General features: G+C 39.7%; 1 protein-coding gene and 1 pseudogene across 2 annotated transcripts in view; one reads left to right on the plus strand and one right to left on the minus strand.

Annotated features, from left to right (window-relative positions):
* Nucleotides 1-21173, minus strand: part of LOC109409873 (GTP-binding protein Di-Ras2) — a 539614-nt gene that overhangs the window by 198843 nt on the left and 319598 nt on the right. The gene's annotated exons all lie outside the window — the stretch shown is intronic.
* LOC134290942 (uncharacterized) lies at nt 1737-20991 on the plus strand (annotated as a pseudogene).

Genomic DNA, 21173 nt, shown 5'->3' on the forward strand with positions numbered 1-21173 from the left:
AGAGGGCAGCACGGTTTTGGAAGAGAAAAACGCAGCGCGGGCGGTAATGCCGCAGCAAGGGACCCTACCGAACGTGGAACGTTACAACCAGAAACGGAAACAGCAGACCCGCCTCTTTCGGGAGAAAAGGCGCCGCCTGGAAGAAGCAGAGTGTGAAGAAATGGAGCTTCTGTGCCGTTCCCAAGAAACACGGAAGTTCTATCAGAAGATCAACGCATCCTGCAACGGTTTCGTGCCGCGAGCCGAAATATGCAGGGATAAAGACGGAGGCCTCCTGACGGACGCGAAGTGATCGAAAGGTGGAAGCAGCACTTCGATCAGCACCTGAACGGCGTGGAGGTACGAAGGCACGGGAGCCCACGGCAATGGAGGAAACGACGACGTGCAGTGGAGGACGGAAATGAACCAGTTCTCACGCTGAGGGAAGTTAAGGATGCCATACATCAGCTCAAAACTAAAAAAAGCAGCTGGTAAGAATGGTATCGCAGCTGAACTTATCAAGATGGGCCCAGAAAAGTTGGCCACCTATCTGCACCGGCTGATAGTCAGGATCTGGGAAACCGAACAGCTACCGGAGGAATGGAAGGAAGGGATAATCTGCCCCATTCACAAGTAAGGCTACCATTTGGAATGTGAGAACTTCAGAGCCATCACCATTTTTAATGCCGCCTACAAAGTGCTATCCCAGATCATCTTCCGTCGTCTTTCACCTAAAGTAAATGGGAAGTTATCAAGCTGGCTTCATCGACGGCCGGTCGACAACGAACCAGATCTTCACCGTACAGCAAATCTTACGAAAATGCCGTGAATACCAGGTCCCAAAGCATCACCTGCTCATCGACTTCAAAGCGGCATACGGCAGTATCGACCGCGCAGAGCTATGGAGAATCATGGACGAAAACGGCTTTCCTGGGAAGCTGACTTGACTAGACTGATTAAAGCAACAGTGGACGGTGTGCAAAACTGCGTAAGGGTTTCGGGTGAACTATCCAGTTCATTTGAATCTCGTTGGGGACTGCGACAAGGTGACGGACTCTCATGCCTACTCTTCAACATCGCTCTGGAAGGTGTGATGCGACGAGCCGGGCTCAACAGCCGGGAAACGATTTTCACAAAATCCGGTCAATTTGTGTGCTTTCCGGACGACATGGACATCATCGCCAGAACATTTGGAATGGTGGCAGAACAGTACACCCGCCTGATACGCGAAGCAGCAAAGGTCGGACTGGTGATGAATGCTTCAAAAACAAAGTACATGCTGGTAGGCGGAACCGAACACGACCGGATCCATCTGGATAGTAATGTAACGATAGACGGAGATACTTTCGAGGTGGTGGAGGAGTTCGTCTACCTCGGTTCTTTACTGACGGCTGACAACAACGTACGAAAGCCGTGAAATTCTGAGGCGCATCATCAGCGGAAGTTGGGCCTACTACGGGCTCCAGAAGAAACTGCGGTCGAAAAAAAATTCACCCACGCACCAAATGCACCATGTACAAAACGCTAATAAGACCGGTGATCCTCTACGGGCACGATACATGGACCATGCTCGAGGAGGACCAGCAATCACTCGAAGTTTTCGAGCGACGCGTGCTAAGAACGATCTTCGGTGGCGTGCAGGAGAACGGTGTGTGGCGGAGAAGGATGAACCACGAGCTCGCTGCACTTTACGGCGAACCCAGCATTCAGGAGGTGGCCAAAGCCAGAAGGATACGGTGGCAGGGAATGTTGCAAGAATGCCGGACAGCAACCCTGCAAAGTTTATGTTCGTGACTAGTCCGGTTGGCACCCGAAGGCATGGAGCGCAGGGAGTACGATGAGCGGACCAGGTGGAGCGTGATTGATTGATTGATTTGTCTTTATTAAAGAGACTTTCAGCGGCGTGGAGCGTGCCTTGGGTAGCATTGGGCGTGACCGAGGATGGAGAGCGGTAGCCACGAACCGTGTAGGGTAAAAACACTAGACTTCGCCCCCCTAAAATTCTGCTCTAAACTTCGCCACTTTATACATAAAAAAATGGAATTTATATGGAGGGGGCGAAGACTAGATTAGTGGTGAAGTCTAGTGCTTTTACCCTATTAAAGCTATGTTCATTTAGAATCCGGAATGACAAAATCACGTATATCTTAGGGATGGAATAACAAACATAAAAGGTGAAGCCCTCAAAACAAAGGTTATTTATTGTACTTTCATGGAAAAATATTGAAATTATTTATTTTTATTTTTCACACATTTAATCACTTTTTCAGTGTTGACCTCTCTAAAAATCTGCACAACGGTGGTAAATTTTAGCAACAACCACTTCCGCACGTTTGTTCAACAATCAGGTCATCTATGCAGTGTCCTGAGTGCCTTGACTAGTCTGACTAGGATTCCGAAGAAAAATTGCCACTTTTTTTTATTGCGAAATGAGGGGCAATTCAGTGAATTGAGAAAACGCGAAATTTGAGTGTTTTTTCGTTGATAAACAGACACTACCCATCTGTGACGATACCACTGAACGTCTCCGGCTGTCATGGCAGCTCATCAAAATAGGTAAAACCTCTACATATCCCTTGATTACGTTTTTGAAAAGCAGCACGCGATTCTTGAGGCTGTCATCCTTGTATGAATTGGTTCTTATCATCTTGTTGCGAAAAAACAATGCCCAGAGTTCGAACTTCTTGCCAAATCTTCAAATTCAAAGCAGATTTATCAATGAACCCAAGCTTTTTTCTTCCGAGGACAATTCCTTATGCCATGGTTAACAACATCTGTGCACATAACACACAGTGGTTTTGACGATATTAACATTTTTCGAAACTGTCGTACCTGACCACGCTAAATTTTCAACGTGTTTTTGTTCAAGATTTTTTTCCTCCTCTTGTCTTCAATCTGAAATAACTTTTCACTCGTTGCAAGAAAATCGATGAAATTTTCACCATTTAAAGAGGATTAGTGTATGATCAGAGTGCTGCAAAAGAATGATGATTATGTTCATTGAGAGCGCCACTAGAAAATATGACATGATTCCGGATTCTAAGTGAACATAGCTTTATGGAGAAATATTTTTGAATCAGTTTTATGATAAACTTTTATCTTCAGCTAGCTGTCCCGGCAAACTTTGTCTTGCCAAGCTGTGGTGGTTTGACAGCTGTTGAGGACATCGCAGCAACGCACTCCAGATTGATCTCATTTCAATTACGCCAAATTTCTTCCCGGTTCATGGAAAATCAGTATTTTTACATTCTTTATACTTTTTTCAATGATTTTCCTAACTTTTTCTGCATATAAACACAGCCACCTTGAATACGAATCGAACCGTGCAAGAATGATGCTGATCGGTTCATCCGTTCGTGAGTTTTGTTGCCTCAAACGGAATTCAAACTCATTTTTATATATATAGATTTGATGTAATACTAAATAAATGATGAAAATGAAAGATTTGTTTTAGTGTACCTTTAATAGTTCGTTCTCGACTTAAAGACTGAGAAAGCCTCCCGAAACATCGATCAAACATCCAGTCAAAACCCTCATATAACTCATATACCTCAAATAATGTAATAATTGTTTGCGATTGAAATGCGTGAAAACAACGTTATTTAATGTGACGAATAAAAATGTCTCAGATAAATATAAGTCAATGCAACTGACAGCCTTCTTAATTGGAGCTGATTAAACGAATCAAGCAATCACGAGCTTCGTGATGTGACAAAAACAGATCACAGTAATTGAGCTGGATAATTTGGGTCATGTAAATTTGTATTTAACCAATTTCGCACGGCCGATTTTCGAATTCGAAACTCCCAATTCGTTGCATCGTCACATATAATATTACCATCCAACAGCCGGGATCTATTAGGCGGACACAGACGACTGAATAATTCAATAATGCGACTTCTGTTCACGCTCTGTATTTTCCCGATTCGATCGGTGGGTGAATGACGAAAAATTTACGAGCTCAGTTGAATGCGGAGCTTGTCATCGTAGGTGGAAAAGTAATTGAATCACCTAACAGTGATGAAACGTTGTCGTTGTTGGGGTAATCAACAAAATCAAAGTAAAGTTAGCAATCACTCAATCAACTAATTTTCCATATTATCGGACCTCCGACAAAAAATGCTGTTATTAGTGAGAGACAGTAGCCTTTCCCTCTCAATTTGGTGTACCAAAAAGGCATACACGGATGTAACTTCGCCCATGCGTTGTCGTCAATTAAAAAGTTGGCATTTCGGTGAGCAAATTTCAGAAACTGGTGCTGTCCATTTCCACCGGAGTTTTTCCGCCGGTCAATGTAAACCTACCGCTACTTACTGGGTCAATACCTGGAACCATGCAATGTGATGATGATATGCAACGATGTGATTCTCTCATATTCGTGTTAGTTGAAGGAGTGGAGGCGCAAGCATTTTCCGATGTTTTTCGATTGAAGTTTGTAATTCAGTTTGTCATAAATACAGAATACATGGCAATGGGCGAAGGAAACACTTATTTGCTATGTGAGTACATTTAATCAAATTTTACAAGGAGTGGCAACGAACTTCGGAGAGCTTGCACATAATACGGTTGATGAAATTGACGAAAGCTTATTAATTTTGTACAAAATTCTTTTTGCAGTGAAAAGTGCAGAGTAATATCACATTTTTTTTTGGAACGCCTAAAAAGTGTGGTAAAAGTGCACATTTGTCTCGGATCGTCTCGACGTCTTCGGTGCACTTATTCGTCCATTTACAAGGAATAAGTGCACCGAAGACTTCAACTCGATCCGACGTGGCCCTGCGCTGCAATCACACTTTGAAGGTGTGTGCACACTATTGTGTCAGTCCAATTTGCACGGCTTTTCGGGCCCGTATGAAGTTGATCATTGATATTAACTTCTTTCCCGATCAGCCTAGATAGCTGTGTAGTGTCGGTAGCGGTTGGTTCAACTGGCTAAGAATAGCACTACGGACCGCCTGTTCCAGTGGTAGGAGTCCACTAATCAGGTGACCCCTAATTCAAGGTGTTATGCGGCTTTACGCTTACCGTGCCTAGGAATGAATGGTTAGGGGGGTCTTATAAAAACCTAATCGCAAACGGAGCCTGTGGAGTACCAGGGCACCCTCCACAGTATTTGCCCTTACTGTGCTAACCGGAGCAATAGCGCGGTGGACCTTGTGTTTCTCCGAGACAATCAGCTGCCCTTCTTCAATCTCATACTTGAGACTGAATAAGGGCGGGATTATGAAGATGTTATTAATTAGTTTAAATTTTCACCTATATGGTTTCGCAATATGCGTTAAACACAGTATATTCTGTGCATCCTCGCCTTTGGCGCACTCAAATCGATACCGATCTGGCTTTATTGTTGCTGTTCTTTTTTGTGCTGTGATTTAAAAAGACACTACACCGTCTTCAACCAAAGGTTGCACAGACTGAACATTCACTAACATTAGGCAACGGACAAACACGGAACACCCAGTGGACCAGTGGAGGATTTTTCGTTTGACGAAAAGTTTCCTCCGGCTGAAGCGGGAAATGAACCCTCACTCCGTGGCACTCACAATACGTCTAAACGACTGACGCCGCTAACCGCACGGCCACGAAGCCCACAAGAGTTTAATCTTGCCTAGTTTGGGTAGTGGCTACGGTTAGAATAGCTCAGATCAATCTTCAGCACAAAAGAACAGCAACGATCAATTTTTGTAGACTTATGCAAAATGGTACAGCCCAAGTGGCGTTAGTCCAAGAACCTTACTTTCGTAAGGGGAATTTCTATCTAGGAAACCTTGTGAATCCGGTGTTTGCTACTTTCAGTAAAATTGAAATGGAAAACACACGTGTCATGCCTCGAGCATGTGTGCTTGTCAACAACGCAATCGTTGCTACACTCATCTCTGAGCTAATTACTAGAGATGTATGTGCTATCACAATCGATGTATCTGTTGGAAACCTTAACAGAAAATACGTTTATTGTTCGGTTTATTTACCGCATGATGAACCATCCCCTACGGATGCTTTCAAGCAAGTCATTGCATACTGCACTTCAAAAGGCCTTCCACTAATTGTTGGTAGTGATGCTAATGCTCACCATATCATCTGGGGCAGCTCAGACATCAATTTGAGAGGCTCTAGTTTGATGGAATACTTAAGCAGTACAGATCTTGGATTACTTAACATAGGCAACCGCCCAACCTTCTTGGTATCTGCTAGACAGGAAGTGTTAGACATAACTCTTTGCTCTAACAGAATTAGTCACGAGCTGACCAATTGGCATGTGTCAGATGAAGAATCTTTATCTGCCCATCGCTACATCTTGTTTGAACATGTGAATGTTACTTCGCAAACTTTGCGTTTCAGGAAACCCCGGTCAACCAACTGGGATCTCTTTACCGATTTGGTTGCCGCCAAATTTCATGGATACTCACCATCAATTGACAATCCAAGTGATTTAGATGAAGCCGTTGATACTGCAACGGCCTTCCCAAGCAACACACTTGTCAATGAAGAGTCACGGCGGCGCAGGTTTTTGTTGCGCAGAAGTCACTGTGACTTACTTCTAACAAATAAACACTTACTTGCTAAAAGTAAGTCACAGTGACTTCTGCACAACAAAAACCTGCGCCGCCGTGACTCTTCGATGACAAGTGTGTTACTTGGGTTCATCATGGAAACTATTGAAGAAGCTTGCCCTCTGCGGTCTGTGAAGACCACAAGAGGAACCCCTTGGTGGAACTCTGATCTGGCCAAGCTCAGGAAACAATGTAGAGAGAGTTGGAACAGACGACGTTCGGCTGGATCGGAGGCTTTCAGGTCGGCTCGCAAGGCTTACCAGAAAGCTCTTCGGTCTGCTGAACGATCCGGCTGGAAAAACCGTTGTACAAATGTTTCCAGTCTGAGTGAAGCCAGTCGATTGAACAAAATCTAAGGATTTTTAAGTGAACGAACTTCGTTTGCCAAATGGCGATTTCACTTCCTCTGATGAGGAAGTTTTGGAATGTTTATTCAGTACACACTTCCCCGGATGTGTGGATATTACATCTTCGGATGAACCTGATGTCTTTTCTTGTAGTTATGATTCTTTAGCTTCCGCTCGGAGTATCATAACTTTAGAATCGATTGAATGGGCACTTCATAGCTTTGCTCCTTTCAAATCTCCCGGGGCAGATGGGATTTATCCTATTTTGCTTCAGAAGGGATTTGATCATTTCAAACATGTTTTGAAACAACTACTTGTTTGCAGTTTTGCTACAGGGTATATTCCCAAATCCTGGCGGGATATTACTGTGAAGTTTATTCCGAAAGTGGGTCGTCCGTCGTATGAAGAAGCAAAGAGCTTCAGACCTATCAGTATGACCTCTTTTCTTCTGAAATGCTTAGAACGCATTGTCGATCATCACATCCGTGATGTTTATCTGACCAACGTGCCTCTTCATGTGAACCAACATGCCTACCAATCTGGAAAGTCCACTGTGACTCTTTTACACAAAGTTGTTTACGATATCGAGAAGGCTTTCGCTCAAAAGCAATCCTGCTTGGGTGTTTTCTTAGATATCGAGGGTGCCTTTGACAACGTGTCTTTCGATGCCATATTGGAAGCCGCACGGGGTCATGGTATATCTCCAATGATTTCCAATTGGATTCACCAAATGCTCAAAAACCGACATCTCTTCGCGACATTGCGTCAAGCGGCGATTAGGAAATTGAGTGTTTGTGAATGCCCCAAAGGGGGAGTCTTATCACCACTTTTGTGGAATCTCGTAGCAGATACGCTATTGAGGCAACTCAATAATAGCGGTTTTCCTTCTTATGGTTTTGCCGACGACTACCTAACATTGTTAGTCGGTATGTGCATCAGCACCCTTTTCGACCTGATGCAAAACGCTCTTCAGGTAGTTGAGGGTTGGTGTCGCCAATATAGCCTTTCTTTATATCCGAGTAAAACATCTATTGTTCTTTTCGCGGAAAGGCGAAACCGTAATGGTGTTCGACCTCTACGTCTCTTTTATTCTGAAATCAATGTGACTGAACAGGTAAAGTACGTTGGAGTCATTCTTGATTCCAAGCTTTCCTGGACACCTCATGTTGAGTTCAGAATCAAGAAAGCTTGTATGGCCTTCGGGCAATGCCGGCGAACCTTTGGTACAACTTGGGGTCTTAAACCCAAGTATATCAAATGGGTTTACACAACTGTTGTTCGTCCAATATTGGCGTATGGATGTCTTGTGTGGTGGCAAAAGGGCGAAGTGAGAACGGTCCAATCAAAATTAGGCCATCTCCAAAGGATGTGCCTAATGGCAATGTCTGGAGCGTTCTCTTCAACTCCTACGGCAGCGCTCGAAGTTCTCTTTGACGTTGCCCAACTACACATTCATCTCAAACAAGAAGCACTTTTTTTCACTTACCGTCTATGGGTACTCGGTTTACTAGAGGAAACTCCTGTGAACCGCACTTTAACACACACCTCGTTGTTTCCACTTTTGGTGAATTGGGGTAAAGTGGTCCTTGCTCCAAGTGATCTTACAATTGCTTGTAATTTTCCATATAGGACATTTTCCACGAAATTCCCTTCCCGGGAAGAGTGGACATCTGGTTATCTGGAGAGAATTATTTCAGACGGCATCGTATGTTACACTGAAGGGCTCCCTTCTCGAAGGTCGAGCAGGTGCTGATGTTTATTCTCGTGAGCTAAGGCTGTATCAGTCTTACTCACTTGGTAGACACTGTACCGTTTTTCAGGCCAAAATCTTTGCTCTTATGTGCGGAGTGCATTCCGTATTTCAGCAGCACGTAATGGGCAAAGTAATATACTTCTGTTCAGATAGCCAGGCTTCTATTAGAGCACTTGCTTCGGCCAACTCCAGGTCGAAGATAGTTATCGCTTGTCGAACTCAAACCGAGGAGCTGAATTCAGCTAACGCTGTTCACCTTGTATGGGTACCTGGCCATTCTTCTATCGCTGGAAATGATTTGGCTGATGAGTTAGCTCGCACTGGAGCATCACATGACTTCATTGGCCCTGAGCCAGCTATTCCGATATCGAAGTGTTGGGTAAAGCTTCAGATTGACACCTAGGCTGCTACTCAACACAGACAATACTGGAATAGTTTGGAGTCATGTCGTCAAACCAAATTGTATTGTACTGAGCCATCACCAAGGGTGGCGAAGTATCTTACAAATCTGTCAAAGCAGAATTGCAGCATTCTGGTCAAAGCATTGACTGGCCACTGCCGACTTAGTTATCACATGGCGAATATTCAGCAAGCTGATTCATTCGCCTGTGATAGCTGTGAATCCGATTATGGAACTTCGTATCATTTAATATATAACTGTCCAGTTTTTGTGCAATTGCGTTTCCGATTACTCGGTAAATACTTATTAAGTGAAACTGACTTTAGAAACCTGAATCTGCAGGACATTCTGCTGTTCTTGACCCGCTGTGGTAAAGAGCTAAAGGCTTTCTTTACGCTTTATGCGATATCAGAGTACCCTTTTCAGGGCGCTGTTTGAACCCATTGTGGTACGCTTATGCGATATTACAGTGTCCTTTTCAGGACGCCATGTGAACCCATTGTGGTACGCTTATGCGTGTATCAAGACCCTATCCCGTTACCTGTCCTTTTCCCTGTCCCATCCTTTTTTCCTTCCCTTCTCCCTCAGGTAAATGATGAATAGGCTCGTGTTTATGGCAATGGCACAAATTTCCCAAATGAAGGAGAACGTGCCTTTAGAGCCGACCTACTGATACCTGATACCTGATACATCACAAATTGGACTATCACACTTTTTTTTTGGACCTAAAAAGTGTAATAAAAGTGCACATTTGCCTCGGATCGTCTCGACGACTTCGGTGCACTTATTCCTCCATATACAAGGAATAAGTGCACCGTAGACCTCAACTCGATCCGACATGGCCCTGCGCTGCAATCACACTTTAAAGGTGTGTGCACACTATTGTGTCAGTCCAATTTGGGGTGCAGTCTGCAATATTTCAAGCAATTCTTTGGAGTCATCTGCATACATAGCATTTGTAAGGTCGTTTTCAGCGGTGGTCCAAATTTATAACAGTTCTAAAATGAACATGGAAATGGAATGGAAATGGAATGGAAATGGAATGGAAATGGAATGGAAATGGAATGGAAATGGAATGGAAATGGAATGGAAATGGAATGGAAATGGAATGGAAATGGAATGGAAATGGAATGGAAATGGAATGGAAATGGAATGGAAATGGAATGGAAATGGAATGGAAATGGAATGGAAATGGAATGGAAATGGAATGGAAATGGAATGGAAATGGAATGGAAATGGAATGGAAATGGAATGGAAATGGAATGGAAATGGAATGGAAATGGAATGGAAATGGAATGGAAATGGAATGGAAATGGAATGGAAATGGAATGGAAATGGAATGGAAATGGAATGGAAATGGAATGGAAATGGAATGGAAATGGAATGGAAATGGAATGGAAATGGAATGGAAATGGAATGGAAATGGAATGGAAATGGAATGGAAATGGAATGGAAATGGAATGGAAATGGAATGGAAATGGAATGGAAATGGAATGGAAATGGAATGGAAATGGAATGGAAATGGAATGGAAATGGAATGGAAATGGAATGGAAATGGAATGGAAATGGAATGGAAATGGAATGGAAATGGAATGGAAATGGAATGGAAATGGAATGGAAATGGAATGGAAATGGAATGGAAATGGAATGGAAATGGAATGGAAATGGAATGGAAATGGAATGGAAATGGAATGGAAATGGAATGGAAATGGAATGGAAATGGAATGGAAATGGAATGGAAATGGAATGGAAATGGAATGGAAATGGAATGGAAATGGAATGGAAATGGAATGGAAATGGAATGGAAATGGAATGGAAATGGAATGGAAATGGAATGGAAATGGAATGGAAATGGAATGGAAATGGAATGGAAATGGAATGGAAATGGAATGGAAATGGAATGGAAATGGAATGGAAATGGAATGGAAATGGAATGGAAATGGAATGGAAATGGAATGGAAATGGAATGGAAATGGAATGGAAATGGAATGGAAATGGAATGGAAATGGAATGGAAATGGAATGGAAATGGAATGGAAATGGAATGGAAATGGAATGGAAATGGAATGGAAATGGAATGGAAATGGAATGGAAATGGAATGGAAATGGAATGGAAATGGAATGGAAATGGAATGGAAATGGAATGGAAATGGAATGGAAATGGAATGGAAATGGAATGGAAATGGAATGGAAATGGAATGGAAATGGAATGGAAATGGAATGGAAATGGAATGGAAATGGAATGGAAATGGAATGGAAATGGAATGGAAATGGAATGGAAATGGAATGGAAATGGAATGGAAATGGAATGGAAATGGAATGGAAATGGAATGGAAATGGAATGGAAATGGAATGGAAATGGAATGGAAATGGAATGGAAATGGAATGGAAATGGAATGGAAATGGAATGGAAATGGAATGGAAATGGAATGGAAATGGAATGGAAATGGAATGGAAATGGAATGGAAATGGAATGGAAATGGAATGGAAATGGAATGGAAATGGAATGGAAATGGAATGGAAATGGAATGGAAATGGAATGGAAATGGAATGGAAATGGAATGGAAATGGAATGGAAATGGAATGGAAATGGAATGGAAATGGAATGGAAATGGAATGGAAATGGAATGGAAATGGAATGGAAATGGAATGGAAATGGAATGGAAATGGAATGGAAATGGAATGGAAATGGAATGGAAATGGAATGGAAATGGAATGGAAATGGAATGGAAATGGAATGGAAATGGAATGGAAATGGAATGGAAATGGAATGGAAATGGAATGGAAATGGAATGGAAATGGAATGGAAATGGAATGGAAATGGAATGGAAATGGAATGGAAATGGAATGGAAATGGAATGGAAATGGAATGGAAATGGAATGGAAATGGAATGGAAATGGAATGGAAATGGAATGGAAATGGAATGGAAATGGAATGGAAATGGAATGGAAATGGAATGGAAATGGAATGGAAATGGAATGGAAATGGAATGGAAATGGAATGGAAATGGAATGGAAATGGAATGGAAATGGAATGGAAATGGAATGGAAATGGAATGGAAATGGAATGGAAATGGAATGGAAATGGAATGGAAATGGAATGGAAATGGAATGGAAATGGAATGGAAATGGAATGGAAATGGAATGGAAATGGAATGGAAATGGAATGGAAATGGAATGGAAATGGAATGGAAATGGAATGGAAATGGAATGGAAATGGAATGGAAATGGAATGGAAATGGAATGGAAATGGAATGGAAATGGAATGGAAATGGAATGGAAATGGAATGGAAATGGAATGGAAATGGAATGGAAATGGAATGGAAATGGAATGGAAATGGAATGGAAATGGAATGGAAATGGAATGGAAATGGAATGGAAATGGAATGGAAATGGAATGGAAATGGAATGGAAATGGAATGGAAATGGAATGGAAATGGAATGGAAATGGAATGGAAATGGAATGGAAATGGAATGGAAATGGAATGGAAATGGAATGGAAATGGAATGGAAATGGAATGGAAATGGAATGGAAATGGAATGGAAATGGAATGGAAATGGAATGGAAATGGAATGGAAATGGAATGGAAATGGAATGGAAATGGAATGGAAATGGAATGGAAATGGAATGGAAATGGAATGGAAATGGAATGGAAATGGAATGGAAATGGAATGGAAATGGAATGGAAATGGAATGGAAATGGAATGGAAATGGAATGGAAATGGAATGGAAATGGAATGGAAATGGAATGGAAATGGAATGGAAATGGAATGGAAATGGAATGGAAATGGAATGGAAATGGAATGGAAATGGAATGGAAATGGAATGGAAATGGAATGGAAATGGAATGGAAATGGAATGGAAATGGAATGGAAATGGAATGGAAATGGAATGGAAATGGAATGGAAATGGAATGGAAATGGAATGGAAATGGAATGGAAATGGAATGGAAATGGAATGGAAATGGAATGGAAATGGAATGGAAATGGAATGAGAAAAATAAATGTTAATATTGAATGAAAAACATAAATATGAGAAGGTGAATTTATTTACTGAACAAAATGAATAAATTAATCAAGAAATTCAATGTTGGTGTGCAAAACCAATATGTATGTATTCAAGAATTTCTTTTGTACAAGAATTTAATGAAGTCATACGTGAAAAATCTCTTTAAACTTTAACAATTCACCCTGATGTACCCACTCAAACACAAAACTAACACAGCACTTCCCAAAAGTGTCATACCGCATCTGCCATATGGTTCAACCTTCTGTCTTTCAAGATCGACGACCCACATCGCATCGAGCTAGCACCTAACGTAAAGCAGCATATCGTCAGCGTGACTAGCCTAAAAACTTTAGCAGCTCACGTTTCTACCGTGCCGTGCCGTTGTCGTCGTCAGATGGCTTTCCGTGGACGGAATCCCATAGATAGACGAGCGCGAGAATGTTTTTCCGAGCGCGTTCCGATTTCATGCTCGGTGGAATCCTTTCATTTGGTGCACGTTCGTTCGTGTAGCAATGGTGTTCCAAAATCAAGACCAAATTTCATGCTCTGTCATTTAGCATCACCATCCGGGGCTGTTTGTACATTGCGAGAGTGTCGTTCAATAATCCATCCAAAACGTTGAAATTAGTCATAAAAAGATTCTAGGAGGTTAAGAACCCCATGAATGAACGAGCTTAGCAATATTGCTCGTTCTTTCATTTTCCGTGTTTTTCCTACAGGATTTAATACAGCACTTTTCTTGTGACTTTTTTAAACATTCCATACTTGATTCCATAGATTTAGAACATGGTCATACACTAAACGCTTTCGACCAGTGTGCGTTGATACTGACTGTCTTAGCGGCTTCCAGATACATATTTATTTTAGAAGCTGAAAAATAGTTACCTTCGGCTGCACACTAAGATTCCCCTGACTTACAGTTCCTTCAAGAGCACCACAGCTCCTACATATGTATAATTATTTAGAGAGTGCCGAGGTCCCGGTAATCACCGCCACAGACTGTGCTAGTCGCGAGAATTTCAATGTCAGACCTTGATAACATCTGGTTTGCCATGTGGCGCACCTTCTTGAAAGCGTAGAAATAAGGCAATGATGATGTGACGGAAGTTCAACTGAATGCTAAATACCTGAATAAGATAGTGGCTGATGAGTTTCATCGGCACGGTCATTCAAATATGAATGAAGCACTGATTTGGCTGGGTTATGTCTGAAAATGTCTTGCGCGGTGGAACACTAGGGATTTTTTTTATTATCGTACGGGTTTGGGCCGAAGTGTCTCAGATTTTCATGAAACTTTTTCCACAGGCAGGTCTCATGGATATATCAATAAAACAAATTTGAGAAAAATTCAGGGTCGCTTATTTTTCCGGAAAACTCAGGTGGAAATTTCTTGTTTTCCCCTGACACTACATACTTTGAAAAATCATAACTCAAGAACGAAGCATCGTAGAAACAAAGTTTTTTTTTCGAAAATGAAAGCAAATTTTCTCAGAAATCCAAAAAAATATGAACTGGAAAAAGTTTTCCACAAAATATTCCACAGTTGAGAAAATTCGTAAAAAAATCGAAAAATTTATGCCCGAACTCGCGGAAAATTTTCAAAAAAAACATGTTTGAGAAAGTAATTTCATAAGCTTTAATCGCTTAAATTTTTGGAATGCACTTTTTTTTTTCTTTTCTGAGTTATGGCCAATTTTGTGAAAACTGACCATGTACGCATATATTACATATATGGTAATTTTTCACAAAATTGTGAACATTTTATTTTTTTTTGGTGCGTTGTGTATTTTATATTTTTTTTTGATTTCTATTTTTTTTATATGGCACATTTTTAAAATTTTTGACGATTAAAGCTTATGGAATAGTCTTCTCAAAAATATATTTTTTTTTAGGCCGATGCAAATATTATTTTTCTTTTATGTCCGAGACCTCTTATTGGGTACGAGGGGGGGGACAAAAATAAATAAGGAACAAACAAAAAAAAAACTATTGAAAAATTAAAACTTTTATCAACTATTGAAAAAAATATTTTTCAACTATTGAAAAAAAATGCTTGCAAAAAAAATTTCTATTGAAAATTGAGTCATGACACGCCATGTTTTTTTTTTCGCCCCTTCAATATTTTGGGATTTTTGAAGGGGGGGGGGGGGGGTGACATAAAACAAATTAAATATTTGCATCGGCCTTATTTTTTATTTCTAAAAAAAAAATTGTTTCTACGATGCACAAAAAATCCACCTGAGTTTTCCGGGAAAATAGGCGCCCCAGATTTTTTTCCATTTTTTTTTTTTCGTTTGTATATTCATGAGCCCTGCCTGTGGAAAAAGTTTCATAAAAATCGGAGACCATTGGGCCCAAACCCGTACGATAATAAAAAAAAACATTGCAACCGAACTAAAATGGAGTCGCCAGATCTACATTTATTCCCGGTTCCGATGGATTGGGATGCCAGGATAATGTGGTTACATCGATGTGGCATATATGTCGAAAATCCAATGCCCTAGTTGAGCGATTCCAAGCAACAGCATCAAAATTAAGGAAAATTTTTAATTCATGATTTTCTATTGAACTGAAACTTTGCACAGTTTTTCAGTTCCATCTAAATCGCCATTTTTCGATATCAAATTTTTATTTAGAGCCACGACTAACTTTTCAAAAGGGTGTATGTGAAAATGGTTCAAAAATATTCAAAAATATGCACAGCAAAAACGGATTGTTCGATTGCTATGAATTTTTCAGCAAAGTTAGATAGCTAAATGGTGATTTCTAAGAAAATATACACTGTGAAAAAAATCTATTTTATCATTGAAAAACATCATTTTTGTCACAAAAACTCAAATATCTCAAAACCCTATCTTTTTACCAACTTGAATTTTTTAGGGAAAACGGTCCATTGTATTAGCAATCTACCATAAAAATTTGGTGATGGTAAACTAATAAACAAAAAAGTTATAACATTTCAAAAATTTCACAATTTTTACATTTAGTAAAAAAAATTTTTCTGTGTAAATTATTTCGGCCGGGAATCGCGATTTGATGCTGATTTTATTGTTCAGCAAAGTTAGATAACTAAATGGCGATTCCTAAGAAAATATACACTGTGAAAAAAAATCTTTTTTAACATTAAAAAATATCATTTTTGTCACAAAAACTCAAATATCTCAAAACCCTATCTTTTTACCAACGTAATTTTTTAGAGAAAACGGTCCATTGTATTAGCAATCTACCATGAAAATAAACAAAAAAGTTATGACAATTCAAACATTTCACAATTTTCACATTTAGTAATAATTTTTTTTAGTGTAAATTATTTCGGCCGGAAATTGAAGTTTGATGCTGATTTTATTGTTAATGGCCTTGCGTGAGTAAAACAAGTTGTTTTTATTATATATTATATATACATATAATATAATATACTATGTACCGTAATGTTCCGATTTTATCACGCCCTCCGCGCATTAGTCGTTTATTCATTAATTTGCTGTTACATTTGAGGACAAGTGTTTTCCCTCTTCTTCAAGATGAATGTTGAAAGCGTGTTTTGCAACGTTAAAAATATTGAAATGGGTATAGATGTTGAAGAATATTACAGGGCATTTTTGAAAAGGGGCGTAATTAAATTGTTTAAACAGATGTCGCTGATGGCAATTTCTCAGTTGTTGTCGTTTTCGAACTTCCTGCGCCCTGCTTTACCGATGATATACAGATGGCTCGTTTGTCAAATTCTAGACGGCAGGACGTGCAAATGCGTAATTTTGTACACAATGTGGACATTTGGGCATAACCAGTCTCTTTCAGTTTATCTATGGTGCTTTCGGTGAGATTTCGTAACTCTTTTGAACATTTTTTTTCATCAAACGGTCTACAAGAGAGCGTTGAGTTGAAGACCTTTGAGAAAGCGACTGTTCATCTTGTTCGTTAGATTATAATAAACAAAATCACTTATTAATTTTAACTTACTTGTTTGGTGTTGGTGGCTGAAGAAAAAAAATACTATACAATTTTTAATATTCATAGCGGTAGTATTTTTTTGTTTTTTTCGTGAGCATTGTCAGGTATGTATACAGACAAACAAACGTAACACTGGCGAAATTTTCATTGACCACGCCTTCAACGATCATTTTGAATCTTGGTTGTGGCTTTCATAACAAGAAGAGCGCCCATCGTTTTTCTTTGCGTTTGACGTTTCACACTAGCGCCTTCTGATGACGATATTGCACAACGCAGTGTTTCGTGAAACATTTCCACCAGGTGGTGATAGTGTGAACTGGGCGATGAATTTTCACTAAAATTGTTCTAGGCGTTTCGTCTGTTTGTCTGGTCTGTGGTATGTACCTCTTATGCATTTGTTGTTGTTGAAGTTACTCGCATTCTTCCGATCATAAAGTCTGTTCTCTACACACTTAATTTTGATTACCGCACGGTGTGTCTGGTATAAGAAATTTATTACAAAAAAATAGGCATCGCTAATTTTTACGTTACGTGAAAGTTGACGCTACTAGCTTTCATTCAAGCCCAACATCGAAATATTCCATCGGGGGAACTTTTTCATACAAAAATTGGGTATGTTTGTTAAGTAGAAATAGGGATTAATTTGGAACCGTTCATTTTGTATGGGGAAAAACAGTATTCTGAAAAAGTTGTTCGAGATCCCTCGGTGGATTTTTTTGAGGGACCGTGCAAATGAAAGCTGGAAGTCTCTATTTTTGAATAGCGAAAAATTTGGCGATGCCCAATTTTTTGTTATAAACCTTTCCCATACACACGCCGTGTACCGAGTTCGGTAATTTTTTGACGAGATTAAAACTGCTGAGCACCGAACTCGTTCAGCAAAAATGCATTGTTTACCTTTTCCATACGATTTTGACAGTTGTTTTACTGAGCCTCAGTAAAATCGATTACCGAAACTACCGAGATCGTACTGCTGTTATAATCTCGTCAAAAAAGTACCGAACAGGCAATTCAGAAATAAGTGTGTAAGAGGGATTTTTTTTGCGGATAAACTAGACGTATACGCGTATAAAAAACTTTTATTATACAGCTTTTGTCTTAAAAATAAATTCAATTCCATTTTTCTTATAATCAACAGCTTTTCAACACTATCAAGGGATTTTTTCACCAGTCACGTACAATAAAAAGTATGACAATCTCAATATTTTTGATCACAACACTGGATCGCGTCTAAGTTTCAAATAGATACTATAGTAATTACGAATAATCAAACTAAAGTATCATGAAAACAACTTGTTTAATTCAGGCGGTAGCCTTTACAATAAAATCAGCATCAAAATATAATTCTCGAAATAATTTACACAGAAAAAAATTTTTTTTTGTTACTAAATGTAAAAATTGTGAAATGTTTGAAATGTCATAACTTTTTTGTTTATCAGTTTACCATCACCAAAATTTTATGGTAGATAGCTGATATAATGGGCCATTTCCCCTAAAAAATTGAAGTTGGTAAAAAGATAGGGTTTTGAGATATTTGAGTTTTTGTGACAAATATCATATTTTTTCAAAGTAGAAAAAGAAATTTTTTACAGTGTATATTTTCTAAGGAATCATCATTTAGTTATCTAACTTTGCTGAAAAATTTATAACAATCGAACAATCCGTTTTTGCTGTACAGCTTTTAGAATATTTTAGAACTATTTTCGCATACACCCTTTTGAAAAGTTAGTCGTGAGTGAATATGAAGGTTTAAAATCAAAAAATGGCGATTTATATGAAATTGAAAAACTGTGCAAAGTTTCAGATATTTTTGAAATGGTCGCTCAGGATCGACTGACATGACTCCGTGGAATTCCTCAGTTGTTGGAAACGAAAATAATATGTGTATGTGAAAATCACTTTGAGTAAAGTGCATTGAATTCTTTGCTCCAAAACAATATTTGTATGACTGTAGGACAAAAGGTCGGAGGACAAAATGTCGACGGTCAAAAGGTCGAAGGGTTAAAAGGTTGAAGGGTCAAAAAGTCGAAGGGTCAAAAAGTCGAAATAAAAAATAATTAGGACAAAAGGTCGAAATGACAAGTGGAAAAGGTCGACAGGTCGAATGAAATTTTTTTTTCGAAAATAATCTTAAAACCTTTTAATCGTTTTCTTTCTTATTTGAAGTTATTATTGCAACTTGGTCTGAATCATTTAGTGTTATTTTAGCACTTCCACAGTTTTTAAATGAAGGGCTATCATAAATTTGAAATCCGCTTCTCGAACCTAACGAATCTTGGTTCTTTCAGTTCCATTACTAACTACAGCCTTCGAGCTTTTGATTTTTCAACCTTCTTCCTTTGGACATTTTATCCCAGTTTTTTTCATTACCACCTCTCGACCTTTTGGCCCATCGATTTTTGTTCTAGTTATATTTTTATTTCGACCTTTCATCCTCTTGTCCTAATTTTTTTTATTTCGACATTTTAACCCTTCGACCTTTTGTCCTTTCGACCTTTTGACCGTCGGTCATAGAACCAAAAATTTCGCTTGTGTTTATATCCTAACATTGTCCCACACAAAATTCTGTCGTTAGAATCACACGGAGATCGGTAAAGACGAGTGCACCGATGAACTGAATTCATCGCGGTCCGAGAATTTTGACACTAGAGCGGGGCCGCTTCCAATCAGAAGTGAACGATTTCCAATCAGAATTGAACAATTCTGATTGGGAATGTCCTCGCTCTAGTGTCAAAATTCTCGGACCGCGATGAATTCAGTTCATCGATGCACTCGTCTATTACTTCCTGTATGACGAAGCTGATCCTCGGATGAATCTGTAAATTACAACATCAACAGCTCAGCAGGTTCATTTCAACCAGACGGTTCAATGCAAGACTTTGGGTATTCGCAGCATCTCAAACGTAAGTCTTTTTTATTACAAATGATCCGGAAGAAAATCTCTTTCTATCATTGCACTTACAGGAACGAAGCTATCAGATAGTAGCCTGCGGTTCAATAACCCACAGAATAATCAAAGCCTGGTGGACCGGAGTACAGCCACGGATAAATTGCTCGTGGCGACTGTTTTGGTACAATGTAATGCATTAGTAGAAAATGAGGCCACTAAGACCACCCATCAGAACGTTCCATCCACCTACAGCGACTTCATCTGTCATCAGTTCACCTGGATCTTTGATGCAACTCAGCGAAAAATCCGTTGGGAGTGTGTACCTACCAAGTGCGGCTAGTTTGCAGCTGAATGTTCGAGGAAATAAAAGTTCGCTTAACTTCGAGAACTTGCGCAAAAAAAAAATCATAGGAACCCTTTTACGCGATTTGTCCTCCGCAAATTACCAAAATCGCATAAAAAGACTGTTTTCGACGTGGTCACCGGCAAAATCGATTGCAGCTGTCTTCTTAGCAACTTGCGCTACCACGCTCCAGCGCACCGGCTTCGTTATTCAAGATTGCTGTGGATTCCCATTCACCGTTTGCATTACGGATATCACAGCCCATTTGATTGGTGTTGTAGGTTGTTTAATGATGTGTGTGACTCGTTTGATTTTAGTAAAAATAAATTAATGTTTAAAAGTAGAATTAAGTCTAGCTAATCAGTCTGTGCGGCATTCAGCCGAAGATGTTGTCAAATAAACCAAATTAAACCAAAAAAGTCGCATAACTTCGAGAAAATCGCGCAGAAAAAGTGCGAAATAAAACCGCAAAAAAAAAGTCGTGTAAAAACAGAATTGAGTGTACAGTGAATTTTGAGCGATAGTCAAGACAAAATCTATGAACTATTTAGGGATTTCCAATGATAATTTATTTGTTGTTAAATCGTTGATGGAAACTACTGGCATAAGTGAAAGAGACTTATTGATTGGTTTTCGTGAGATAAGACTAAATCCATTCGAAATTCTGAGCGCCACAGTAGGGTTAACCACAGCACGAGAAGGACAAATCATTGATGAATGCGTGTTTTGTAATTGCCAACGAAAAACAGCTTGGCGCAGCTACACTTGAAGATAGCTGAAGGGATATGCGAACCGCCATAGGTAATACCACGGCTGCAGCACTAGGCTTCGCGACTCCGAAGCACAGAAATGACTGGTACGACAGCGCATGTGAAAACGAGAATAATGGGCGAGAATGTTGTAACATCGTACGAGGGCGAATGAGGCACATTATAGACAGGCGCGGAACAT

Source organism: Aedes albopictus, chromosome 3, assembly GCF_035046485.1.
Source record: "Aedes albopictus strain Foshan chromosome 3, AalbF5, whole genome shotgun sequence".
Lineage (NCBI taxonomy): Eukaryota > Metazoa > Arthropoda > Insecta > Diptera > Culicidae > Aedes > Aedes albopictus.